Raw genomic sequence first — 13,609 nt, 5'->3', positions numbered from 1 at the left:
AAAATTCAGGTGGAGTGACTCCGTGACATGATTCTAGGATCAGCCTCCTTCATTTCATGTAATAGAATCATGGCTATATCCATGACTTCCAGATATGCAAAAAGAATGTAGTTGGTTTTTTTTTCCCTTCCCTTTTAAGGAATGTACTCTCATCATGAAGCATCTTCCCCTCCCAGGGAACTGGGGGAAATGGAGAACACAGGACTAGATCATCAAACCTGTAGCTTATAACGTCTGGTTCTGACAGTTGACACAGTCTTATTTGGAAAACTTATTCTCTTAGTTAAATGATGAGTTTGAGTTCTTCTTTTTAGAAGTGGTTTGTGAAGATGAAGCAGTTCTTTAGTAATGGGGTGCTTGTGCCTTTTGGACACTGCACAAGTGCCCATGGAATCAGACTGGGCACTGCTACTGTCACTCCTGTTCCTGTTTCATTTTCACATGTAGCTTGCTTGTGTTCTTTACACTTTTTACCATGAGGTAATTGCAGATTCAAACGTAATTGTAAGAAATAACAGACTCTGTATATCATTATATTCAATAGTAACTGTTTTTAGAGACAGGCTCTTTCTATGTAGCTTTGTTTGGTTCAGAATTTGCCTTTAAGGAACTCCCTATGTAGATAAAAACTGGCCTTGAATTTACAGAGATCCATCTGACTTTGCCTCCATAGTATTGGGATTAAAAGTGTGTACCTCCACATCTGGCCAAATAAGTGTTTTTTAAGAAAGTCGTAGAACCAGGTATCATGTATCCCAGTCTGGTCTTGAAGATGTGGTGCTTTACTATGAAGCTGAAGATGACCTTGAACTTCTTCTGATCCTCTTGCCTTCACCTTAGTGCTGGCATTATAGGTGTGTGTCACTATGCCTGGTTTATACAGTGCTGCAGATTGGGCCCATGACTTTGTGCATGCCAAGCAAGCACTCTGCCGTGGAGCTATACCCCCAACTTTTACTGTATTTTTTGTTTGTGTTTTTAAAACAGAATCTCTTGTAACTCATGCTGGTCTTGAACTGAATATGTAGCCAAGGGTGACTTTGAACATCTTGACTTTTTTTCTGCTTCTACCTGCCATTTACTAGAAATAGAACTGTGCACCATTATGCCTGTTAACTTTTAGCATGATATCATAGGTAGACAACTGACATTGACATAATCCATTAACCTTCAGATTTCACCAATTTGATATACACTCATTGTGTTTAGTTATATATAACTTGTGTAGCGTTGTTTATAATTTGTACAGAGTTGTGTGCCCACTATAGTCAAAATATGCTGTAGTTTTAGCAATAGTACCTTTTAATAGTCATAGCCACATCTTTTCCTTATTCCTGGCCCTTGGTAACTCCTAATCTTTACTTAACCTATATAGTTTTGTCATTTCAAGGATGCTATTTAAACAAATAATATAGGCCATAACACTTTTTAAGTTGGTTCTTTTGGCATTTGTTGTTTTTTGTGCATACTATCGTGGTGTGTGTGTGTGTGTGTATGTGTGTGTGTGTGTGTGTGTGTGTGTGTGTGTGCGCGCGCCTGCCTGTGCAAGCACATGTGGAGGTCAGAGGTTGATACCACCTGGGGAACCTGGGAGGAAAGAGGCTATCCTTTCTGGGCCAGAGCTAGATCCCTCTCCCTCTCCCCTCTCCCCTCTCCTCTCTCCCCTCTCCTCTCTCCCCTCTCCCCTTCCCCCTCCCCCTCTCTCCCCTCTCCCCTCTCCCTCCTCTCCCTCTCCCTCTCCCTCTGTGTGTGTATGTATCTGTGTGTTATAATAAAGATCCCCAAATAAAGTTTATAAACAACACTTTAAGAATTATTTTTGAAATGGGGTCTTGCTATATATCTGTGTGGCTCAAGGTTGCCTTGAATGCACTGTATAGCCCAGAGTGGCTTTAAACTTATAATCCTTTTGCCCCAGCCCCCAAGTGCTGGAATTGCAGGTATACACTAGCATATCGGGCTATAAGCAATATTTTATATGATAATATTAGTTCATTCTTCAGAATTTTGTCAGGCAGCTGCAGTGGACCCTTGGTGATCAATAGTCCTTGCTTTTAAATAGCTCATAGTGCTTGATAGAAAATTTAACATGTGGTTTCTGATATATATATTTATTCTATATTGGATTTCTTTATGTCTTCTGATCAATTCTGCTACTTTAGCTTCATTTTTGTCCAAATACAGAATAACTAGAAGGACATAATTCAAAGCCAGTATGCCAATGTTATCCATGCTTAATTTAGACTGTGAACCCAAGGACTTCAGTGAAGCAGTTATAAGTCAGACATGTTCCTCTACTAGAAAAGATCCATGCTTCTCTTTACCTTTTCAGCAAAAATATTTCATTTCCCCATTTGTATACATACTCCATGTACTTGGTACTGTGTCTTAACAGTTTGTTCTATTCCATGTAAATACAGAGTACTGAGTATAAAATTTCTGCTGTTTGTTAAGAAATGATATATATTTTGCCTTCCCAAAATTTCTCATTTTTTCTCTTAAATATCTTGAAGCACTTAGCCCATTGTGATATCTGAAGCAGACATTTTTCAAATTCATTCAGCTTCATTGACCATGCAATTTGAATATAATTTATTGATGTAAGGATAGTCTTTGGCCTAGTTAAAGACAAACCACACGGATGAACTTTAAAACTTGAAATTAATTCATTAAGCAGACAGTTTGCTGTGGATATAGGACAAAGGACATGAAGGGCATGGTCAGCATCTATAGAAAGCTTACTGTATGGAAGGAAAAGGCTAGCAACAATACAGTAATGGGTTGTCCTTGAGGAATGCAGATTGTCAGAGAATGAACAATGTACAAAAAGAAGATGGCTTTAGGCTTAGTTTTAGTTCATCCTTTTAACAAAGTAATATTCCATTCTTTCCCTTTTCAGTGTTTTTAGTTAAAATTTCTTGTCTCATTTCCTTGTCCAGGATGTCCTTTGTCGCATTTCTTTATGATAACTGAAAATTTCATCAGAGGTACTTAAAAGTTGTGTACTAGCCAATCACAGTGGCTCACACCTGCAAGCCCAACATGTGGGAGGGTGGGGCAAGATGATTGCAACAAAGTGGGGAGCCGCCTGGACTGCAAAGTAGGCTTCTGTCTCAAAAAAAAAAAAGCAAAACAAAATAACCACAAAACTGGCATGTCCAGCTGGTCCATCTCATCCTTTTGGAGGTCCTTTGTGCTGCGCATTGTGGTCCGGAGTTAAAATAAGGCCCCTGTTCTCACAAATGTTAATTGCTGCCTAGCTTGGGAAGTAAGGCCACATGGTCAGTCATAGGGAAGTTCTTTGATGAAGGTGTAGATAGAATGCTAGAGATCATGAAAAGAGAAGAGACAGAACAAGATAGAAGGCCCCGAAAATGCTTCCCAGAGAAATGGTGTGAAGGTGAAAGAGGAATGAACTCTCATGTAAGGAAAGCTGAAATGTGTTACTTCGTTGAACTGCCCTGCCTGCACAGATACTGTGGCGTTGTCCCATCTCTGTTTTCTCTAATAAGCTGTTGCCGTCATCTCCTTGTTTGTGGTATTAGGGTCAAATCATGTATTCTAGATAAGCATCCTACTACTGAGCCACATCCCCGGCTCTGGTCTTCTTCTTTTGTCTTTAGCTTTTCCTTCCAGAATGTACCCTCCATGAGAAAAGAGCCCCCCTTGCACTCTTAGCATAGTGCCTGTCACACAGTAGAAACTTGAAAAATGTTTGTCAATGAGATGAATGAATGAAGAATGAATGAATGCTTGAACAGATGGAAACAAGTATATATAAAGACTCAGTTGAAAAACTGCAAGTAATTAGATGTGGCAGAAGCACGTTAAAAGATAAAAACTTGTGATCTCATTGAGATCTTTGATAATGATATTTGAAGAGGATTTTTAATATTTTACTCATTGATATTATTTTTTCCTATAAGGTCCACAGTTTTGTATCCAAATGTGAATGAGATTATATGGTACTTTCTATGCCTCTCTTATTTCACTTAGCACAATGACTTTTAATTCTTTATATGTTGTCTCAAATGCTAAGATTCCTTCTCTTTATGGCTACATAGTATTTTATTATGCATATGTACATTTTTATTTTCTTCTTCACTATTGTGAATAGTATTGCACTAAATGTGAGAGTGCAGATGTCTATATTCCATTTCTTTTACACATGTAACTAGTAGTAGGGCTGCTAGACCATGTGGAAGATCTGTTTTTCATTTTTTTTGAGAAATCTTCATTCTGTTCTCTATGATGCCCCTATACTAATTTACATTTCTACCAACATTGTGTATCTCTCCATGTTGCCCCTAGCACGTCATGTCTTTTGTCTTTTGTCTTTTTGATGATAACCATTCTTACTTGAGTAAGGAGATAATTTTGTTGTAGTTTTTAAATTTTATAAAATTATTTTATGTGTATTGGTGATTGTATGTATGTATGTATATCTGTGTACCATGTGCATTCCTGGTGCCTTTAGAGGCCAGAAGAGGGCAGTGGATTCCACTGGGACTGGAGTTTTGGACAGTTATGAACCACCACGTGGGTCCTGGGAGTCAAATCTGGGTTCTCTAGAAAAGCGGTCACAGCATTCTTAACCACTGAGCCATCTCTCCAGCTCCTTCAGTGTAATTTTGATTGGCACTTCCCTGGGGAGTGATGCTGTTGAGCATTTTTTCATATTCCATTTTGCCATTTATGTGTCTTCTTTTGAGAGATGCCTGTCTATTGCCATGTTTAAAAATTCAATTATTTGTTTGGGTATGTTGTTATTGTTTGTTTTGCTGTTGGGTTGAGTTCTTTATATTAAGTGATATTCTTGACATTAGATAACCAGACACAAAACATTGATTCAAATTTTTAGTGTTGTTTGGCTATTTCTCTAACATCATTGAACTACTAAAGAGTTACAGATGACTGTTGTTCCATTAGTATTGCCACATTGGGGAATTTGTCTTCCTCTTTTTATCTTTAGTGCTTACAGTGACATGACTAGGTCATTAAGCTTCCATGTGTGATTATGATAAATAGTTCATCTTCCAGGTCTTTAATATGATATAGTTCATATGTAAGATAAAATAATGGGGAGTTGAATATGAAGACCAAATACTTTTTTAAAAAATACCAAGTCTGTTGCTTTATATTTGATACACTTTTTCTGGTAAGAGAGCACAAGGCTGGGATTTTCTGGGTTTTTTTTCCCACAATGCATAATAAGGCATGAAGAGTTCTCACTAAATTAGACACTTTGAAAAGTGTATGTATGTATGTATGCATGTATGCATGCATGTATGTATGTATGTATATATTTGAGTGTTTTGCCTGCATGTATATATGTCCACATGAGTGCGCTGGTACCTGGGAAAATCAGAAGGGACTTGAGGGGATCAGAAGAGAGCATGGGGCCTGGAAATGGAAGTGAGCCACCATGTGAGTGCTAGGAATCGAACCTGGGTCCTCTGTAAGGGCAGCAAGTGCTCTTAACTACTGAGCAATCTCTCTACCCCCTCAAGTTTTAGGGAAAGAAAAATTGTTAATGTTAATTATAACTTGCGTGTGTGTGTGTGTGTGTGTGTGTGTGTGTGTGTGTGTGTGTGTGAGTGAGAGAGAGAGAGAGAGAGAGAGAGAGAGAGAGAGAGAGAGAGAGAGAGAGAGATCAAGAGTTCAACTGCATTGTTGTGCTCCAAAGACAGCTTTCACCTCATTCTACTCCTTCACTTGGCTCGTATATTTCCACCCTCTTTTTGCTGTTCCTTGAGCCTTGAAGGGGATGTTGTTGATGTCACTTATGGCTAAGTCTTTTGTTCTTTACTTTGACCAATTATCACTGCCCATTGTAAATGGGGCTTCTCTGACCAGAGTTGATGGCAGCACTAATCTATGGGTATAAATATAATTCTTAGAGGACAATTTCATGGCCACATTCTGTTTATTTTGTGGAACAATAGCAATAGCTTCCCACCTAAGGTCTATGACCTCCCAAGCCACCCATATTTCAAATGAATTGGAGAAAAATAACCAGTGACATGTTGGCCTTATTTAAGAGAGTTTAATATTCATATTGTCATATTTTATAGGAGAATATAAACTTAAGGTAGTTTGATATTTTCCCAAATACAAACTGAATACACACACACACACACACACACACACACACACACACACAGGGGGGGGGGGGCGGGGAGGGAGGGAGGGAGGGGGAGAGGGAGAGGGAGAGGGAGAGGGAGAGAGATTTATCAGAGTGTTGAGGAACAATTGCAAAACAGATGTTAATTTATAACTATTTTACCATTTTGCTCTAATACCTCTAACTTCAGCAGCAGGTGTGAATGTGTGGGTACCCCTGGATATTTTTGTTGTTGTATTCCCTCAGAAATAGTCAGCCACTTGCTGCATACTAGTTACCTGTGTTATTGCTAGCTTTCTGTACATCGTTTATCTACATCACTGCAAATATTAAGACTTTAGTGTTACCTACACAATGCACAGGAGAAGCATCCCAAGGAAGTTAGACAGTCAGTGTCCCTTTTAAAGGAATCTGTACAAAGCTGTTCTCACTAGTTTAACAGAGAAATAACGTTTTCTCTTTATTTTGACCATTTTTATATTTTCATTATTTTAAAGTGTATGTATGTATGTAAAATATGCACATGAGTACAGTGCCCACAGAGGTCAGGAGAGAGCATTAAATCCCCTGGAGCCAGAGTTACAGGAAATTGTGAATTAACCTTGGGTCCTTTGCAAGAACAGCATGAGCTCTTAACCACTGAATTATCTCTCCAGGCCCAAGTATCATGTATCAAGTTTTCATGTTGGTCATTTGTCCATAATTTTAAGATTTCAAAGGAATTTGGTTGTTCTTCTATCAGTATACCTAAAAATTTCTGTATTTAGTATAGTAATTTTCAAATACCCGTTATTATATCCATGGCCAATGTGGTGGATTAAAAGGAAATGACCCCTAAAGGGAATGGCACTGTTAGGAGGTGTGGCTTTGTTGGAGTGGGTATGGCCTTGTTGGAGGAAGTGTGTCACTGTGGGGGCGGGCTTTAAGGTCTCTTATGCTCAAGATACTCTCCAATGTGTTAGTCTATTTCCTGTTGCCTGTGGATCAACATGTGGCAGCTCCTTCTCTAGCACCATGTCTGCCTGCATGCTGCCTTGCTTCCCACCATGATAATGGACTAAACCTCTGAACTGTAAGCCAACCCCAATAATGTTTTCCACTATAAGAGTTGCCATGGTCATGGTGTCTCTTCACAACAATATAAACCCAAGACAGTCAATATATTGGAATTTCTCTCCTGAACTTTGCTTTTTATCAAAGCCCTAGGAGAGAAAAGGAGTAGGGTGGGGAGAGAAGCATGGATGCTACTTTCTAGGAGAATTTCCTTCGAAAATTAAAGAAGTGAAAAATTGTCCTTTCAAATGATGAAACAATGTAGAAAGAAGAGGGCAAGTTAGAGTAGGTCAGTATATGCTGGCTGACGTTTCCAACATTCCCAACTTCAGAAAAATGGATGTTTTGAAGTTATTGCCAAAAGCGAAGGAAGCTTATCTCTCATTCCCCTCTTGGAAAGGGCTCTCTCCAAGGTTGCCTCATCACGACTGGGGCAGCAACAACACAAAAAAATGTCTAGTGTAGTTAAGTGGAGAGAGGCCTCCTTGAGCTTGTGAGCCGTTTCTAAGGATCTCAAAAGAACACAATCTTATGTAGCTGGGTTGAAAGCCAGTGGCACCATCAGTGGGGAAGTTGTGTTTGAGGCACAGGCTGAGAGCAACAGAGCATTTGGTGACCAAGGGTAGATGTAAATGAGACTAGGGTCTAGATGTCTTTAGCACCAACAAAGCTAAGAAGGAACTTAATCAACTGGCAAACTCCCATGCTCTGAGCTAAGAGAACTCTCCAGAGTTGATACGTATCCCTTGGGGGCTCAACAGAAGTATCAGGGATTCAATCCCAGAAAGAAACTTCTTAGAGAACAGAGAGCCCCTGCCTTACTACAGTGGGTTTCTTCTACTTCAGCCTCTCCATATGACCAAGCTCCTGTCTTGGTAGAAGCAGGGAGAAAGATCTGAAAAATCTGAGCATTTACCTGAAGGACTCTATAAACTAGGAAGGACCAAGTCACTACTGTGCAAGTTCAAGGTAGGGCATGTACTTTAAAAAGCCAACTTAAATTACTTACAGAAAATTGAAAAAAAATACATTTTCTTGGTACAACTTGGATTTAGTGTGTTGTAAGCTACTGTTGCTGCCTTAGCAAGGTAATCTTTGATGAAATATATTCTGCATTTAAATTTAAATTTTGTATTCACCCATCACAATTGAATGTCGTTTAAGTCTGGTGATTGTTTGATTGAGGTTGTACACTGCCTGCGTTGGGCTTGCCTAATTAATGCCATCTTGGTTTCAATTCTTTGATCACTAGAAGTAGGACTTTCATTTTTTTTCATTACTGCCTTATTGTTATAAAATAAGGGTGCAATGAAATATTCCCACAATTGTGTGATAACTGCTATACAAGCAGAGGTGGTTAATACCACTTAACTGAAGGCAGCCTGACAGGCATCACTACCTCGTAGTCTCTGAAAGTTTTATTCATTTGCCACTACCAAAGTCTGTATTTTCTATATAGAAGATTGTTCAAGGACATCTGCATATAGTGTATAAAGGTATGGATTGTAGGAAGATCAACTATATTTCATTTTACACAATCTTTTTTTTTCAAGACAGGGTTTCTCTGTGTAGCTTTGCACCTTTCCTGGAACTCGCTTTGTAGACCAGGCTGGCCTCGAACTCACAGAGATCCGCCTGACTCTGCCTCTGTGCTGGGATTAAAGGCGTGGGCCATCACCGCCTGGCACAATCTTTTAATAGAGAGCTAGATTATTTGTTTCTCTTCATCACTATTCTCTTCTTCTCAGATGGGGTCTTGCTATGGATCTCAGGCTGACTTCAAATTGTCAATCCTTCCTCCTCAGCCTCCTGACTAGCTGGGAGTATACTTACCTTGTCTCTCTCCCTTTCTAATTAAAGAGGTGCTCTTTTCTATGTGTGTGGGGGGGGTAGTGAAAATTGTTTATATATCTTGTTTTTCATCTTGATAGCTAGATTTGCAGTTTTTGAACATTTTATTACTTACCTTCTCTATATAACCATAAATTAGTAAGTTTTTCCTAATCTGTAGCTATTAGATGAATTCTTTTTAAACTTTTTAATTTGTTGTCTTTGTTTGTTTGTCTGTTTGTTTTAATGGTATGAGAAATTGAACCTAGAGCCTTGTACATGCTGGGGAAGCACTCTACCAATGAGCTGCATCTCTCTCCAACCCTCAGCCATCCATCTTACATCTACTTTTTTGAGGGGTAATCTATATACAAAAGTGTACCCATTAGAGCTGTGGGTGTAGCTCAGTGGTGCTGCACTTGCCTAGCTTGCAAAAGGCCCCCAGTTTCATTCCCAGCCCATGACAACAACAAAAAAGACATGTCTACTTATTTATACAGGACAAGGTGAGTCTGTTTGTAGTGCATTGTTTCCCTGTAAATCCTTCGACATTACCAGGCAGTGTCTGGTCAAGTTGATACTGGTCCACTGGGTCATAGTAGAAGTGCTCACAGAAGCTTCCTTTGGTGTGTGGGTTTGTGTGCATCTTTCAATTAAGCGGTCTAAGACTTTTTTATGTTTTATGTGTTTCATTCTGATATTTTTTGGCACTTAAATATCAACCATCTTTTTCAGAAACTTTGATTTTTATTGTAGAAGTAAAAATATTTCAACTTCATTCTAAGTACTACGAGATGCCCAATATCCCAAGGACTTAGAGATGCCATACTACATAAGCCCTGTAACTATTAGCCAGCCAGCAATCTTATGACTGTTCCAATACTGGTAATGTCTCAGATGGTTCAAATATGTGTTATCAGTAGTTCTGTGTTTTTCATTTTGCCAGACTAAAGCAAATTGCACAACTTTGCCACACTAGAATACAGGTAACTGTGGGAGGAAAACTTTTTTATTAAGAAATATTTTTATTTATTTTACATGCCAATCACAAATCCTCCTCTTCCCCATCCCCCCAACAACCCACCCCCTAGTCCCTCCTACAAGAAGGTAAGGCCTCCCATGGGGAGTCAGCAGAGCCTGGTCCATTCAGTAGAGGCAGGTCCAAGACCCCCCCTCCCTCAAGGCTGTGCGAGGTGTCCCGCCATAGGTAGTGGGCTCCAAAAAGCCAGCTCATGCACCAGGGATGGATCCTGATCCTACTGCCAGGGGGCCCCTCAGACGGATCAAGCTACACAACTGTCTCCTTATGCAGAGGGCCTAGTCCAGTCCCATAGAGGCTCTACAGGTGTTGGTCTAAATTTCATAAGTTCCCACTAATTTGGTTTGGTTGTCTCTGTAGGTTTCCCCATCATGATTTTGATGCCCTTTGTTCATCCCAGTAATCAGATCAGTGAATACCCTAACTGTCATCATAGAGCCTTCATTCAGTAACTGATGGAAGCAGATGCAGAGATCCAGTAGTAAAAATGTTTTTTAAAAAATGAATCCTGATATGGTGGTATATGCCTTTAATCCCAGAACTTCAGAGGCAGAGGCAGGTAGATCTATGAGTCCCAGGACATCCTGATCTATTTAGCAATTTCCAGGACAGTCAAGGATATATAGAGAGACCCTGTCTTTTTATTTATTTATTTATTTATTTATTTATTTATTTATTTATTTATTTATTTATTTATTATTTGCAGAGTCTTTTTTATTTAGATTTTTTTCTTTCCTTTTACATTCTGACCCCTGTTCCTCCTCACTCCCCTTCTTTTGCTCCCCCCACCTACTCCCATCTCACCCCCTCCCTCCTCATAGAGGGTAAAGCCTCCCTTGGGTAGTAACACAGGCTGGCATTCCAAGTTGGGGCCAGACCTAGCCCCTCCTCCTTGCATCGAGGCTGAGTAAGGCATCACTCCAGAGGGAATGGGCTCTAAAAAGCCAGTTCATATACCAAGCATAAGTCCTGGTCCCATTGCCCGAGAACCCACAAACACATTAAGCCATGCAACTTTTACCCACATTCAGAGGGCCTAGTTTGGTCCCATGCAGGCTCCCCAGCTGTCAGTCCAGAGTCCATGAACTCCCATTAGCTTCAGTCAGCTATTTCCGTAGTTTTTCCCATCATGATTCTGACCCCCCTTGCTCTCAGAATCCTTCCTCCCTCTCTTCAACTAAACTCCAGGATCTTGGCCAAGTGCTTGGCTGTGGGAGAGACCCTGTCTTTAAAAAATACTTAAATGTTTTTATTTGCGTGGGGACTATATGGAGGGGTGCTTGTGTGCCATGGTGCTTATGTGAAGGTCAAAGGGCCACTTTGTGGAATTAGTTGTCTCCTTTCACTTTACATGAGGCTTGAACTCCCATCACTAGGCTTGTGTAGCAAGCACCTTTACCCAGCAAGGCAGCTCACTGGCCCAAAAAAGAAACTGTTTTATTGTTTAATTGTACATCATTGAATAATACATTTTGGGGGGTCTGTTTCAAGACAGGGTTTCTCTGCATAGCCCTGACTGTCCTGAAACTCACTCTGTAGACTCTGTTGGCCTCAGACTCAGAGATCTGCCTGTCCCTGTCTCCTGGGTGCTGGGATTAAAGGCATAAGCCACCATGCCCAGCCAAAAGTCTTAAATTTATGATTTTCTTTTTTATTTTAAAGCAGTCTCATTGTGTTGCTCTAGCTGTTTTGAACTTGCTCTGTAGCCTAGGCTGGCCTCAAACTCACAGAGATCTGCCTGCTTCTGTCTCCTGAGTGCTGGGATTAAAGGGATGCACTACCACTGCCAGGCTTTGAGTAATAATTTTTAAATAGTAAACCTGATATATTGGCAACCTAGCCCATTCATCCATTTCAGAGCCCTGATGTGGAAGCAGTATTGACAGAGGGAAAGCAATGGCAGTTCTGAAAGACCTTCAGGAGGTCAGGGCAGTCAAGTAGCAAAGGAGGCATTTACCGAGCCAGTACCAGTTTTTTCTTCACTTTAAGAGCTAATTTAAATTCCTGCCCTCTAAGGGACTTTGGTGAGGGCTAAGGCCAGATATAAAGGATCCTACAGCATGTCTCTTTGAAGTATCTTCGTTTTTTGAAACCTTCTAAAGGCTAGAGGAACAGATCTGTCCTCCTGTGTTTCCTAGGGAGTACTGTGTCTTAAAAACCGAAACAAACAAAGCCGGAAATGGGCTTGGGGTATAACTCAGTGGTAGGGAAATTCTTTAGTGTGTTCAAGGCCCTGGGATCAATCAAAAGAAAGAAAGGAAGAGAGAGAGAGAGAGAGAGAGAGAGAGAGAGAGAGAGAGAGAGAGAGAGAGAGAGAGAGGGGAGAAGGAGGAGGAGGAGGAGGAGGAGGAGGAGGAGGAGGAGGAGGAGGAGGAGGAGGAGGAGGAGAAGAAGAAGAAGAAGAAGAAGAAGAAGAAGAAGAAGAAGAAGAAGAAGAAGAAGAAGACCAATCCAGAAATATGTGTATTTCTTTAGTGTTCTTGGTTTGTTTGTTTGCTTTTCCTTGCATGCCTAGACATAGCTCTTTACTTTTTCTTTTTCTAATTATCGCAGAAAAAAGAATTTCTTCATTAAACATATGAATGAGACCCAGTAAGAAGAATGACCTGGGTCTTTAGGATCTGTGTTTTCAATACACTCAGTACAGTTTGCAGTCCTCCAATATTTGCCTTTGTTACTGAATATCTGTTACGAAGAGTCATGTAGTCATTTATCACTTAGAAAATTGCTCTAATGAAGAATCAGGCCTTGATGGTGGACTAGAAACTGTAAAAGTGAACATTTCATATGGGCGATGAATAAAAGGTGTGTTCCAAGAGAACACCTGGGTTTTATTTAGATTTTCTACAGGCTGTGAAACATGCATGGGAACTTGAATGGGGTTGAGCAAGAGGAACAGCCAGGTAGTGGGAAAGTGGGTCGAAAGTGGCTACATGTAGATGTAACCAACCGTCTTATTAAATAAGAAACACAGAAACAATGTAAAAGAGAAAGCCAAGAGGTCAGAACTCAGAGCTAAAATTTCACCATTCCTCCTGCTGTGTCCCAGCTTCCCGAAAAAGAGCTATTTCCTGTGTGTAAGTCGTTTTTCTAGTCATTCTGCCTTCTCATTGGTTGTAAACCCAAACACATGACTGCCTCGTCACTGTCTGAATGTACAGCCCCCTAGGTCTTAAAGGCATATGTCTCCAATGCTGGCTGTATCCCTGAACACACAAAGATCTATGGGATTAAAGGCGTGTGCCACCACCACCACCACCACCACCACCACCACCACCACCACCACCACCACCACACTCTGTCTATGGCTCTAATAGCTCTGACCCCCAGGCAACTTTATTTATTAACATACAATCAAAATCACATTTCAGTACAATTAGAATACCACAACAGCTACAGCTTGGCAAGCACATGAAACCAGAGAAAGAATCAAGGGTTGTCTCATGTTCTGATCACAGAATGGTCTTGCCCACCACGGGGGGGGGGGGGGGGGGGGGGGGCAGGAGTGATAAAGTGTTGATCAATTTCTAAGTGGTCTTATTAAATAAAAACATGGTGCCAAA

At 40.4% G+C, this 13,609-nt stretch overlaps 1 protein-coding gene across 21 annotated transcripts in view; it reads left to right on the top strand.

The window, feature by feature from the left end:
• Cdkl5 (cyclin dependent kinase like 5) overlaps positions 1 to 13,609 on the top strand; it is a 201,750-nt gene that overhangs the window by 88,353 nt on the left and 99,788 nt on the right. The window lies entirely within an intron of this gene.

Source organism: Peromyscus maniculatus, chromosome X, assembly GCF_049852395.1.
Source record: "Peromyscus maniculatus bairdii isolate BWxNUB_F1_BW_parent chromosome X, HU_Pman_BW_mat_3.1, whole genome shotgun sequence".
Taxonomy (NCBI): domain Eukaryota; kingdom Metazoa; phylum Chordata; class Mammalia; order Rodentia; family Cricetidae; genus Peromyscus; species Peromyscus maniculatus.
The sequence above is the reverse complement of the archived record's forward strand: the minus strand, read 5'-3'. Positions and strand labels throughout refer to the sequence as shown.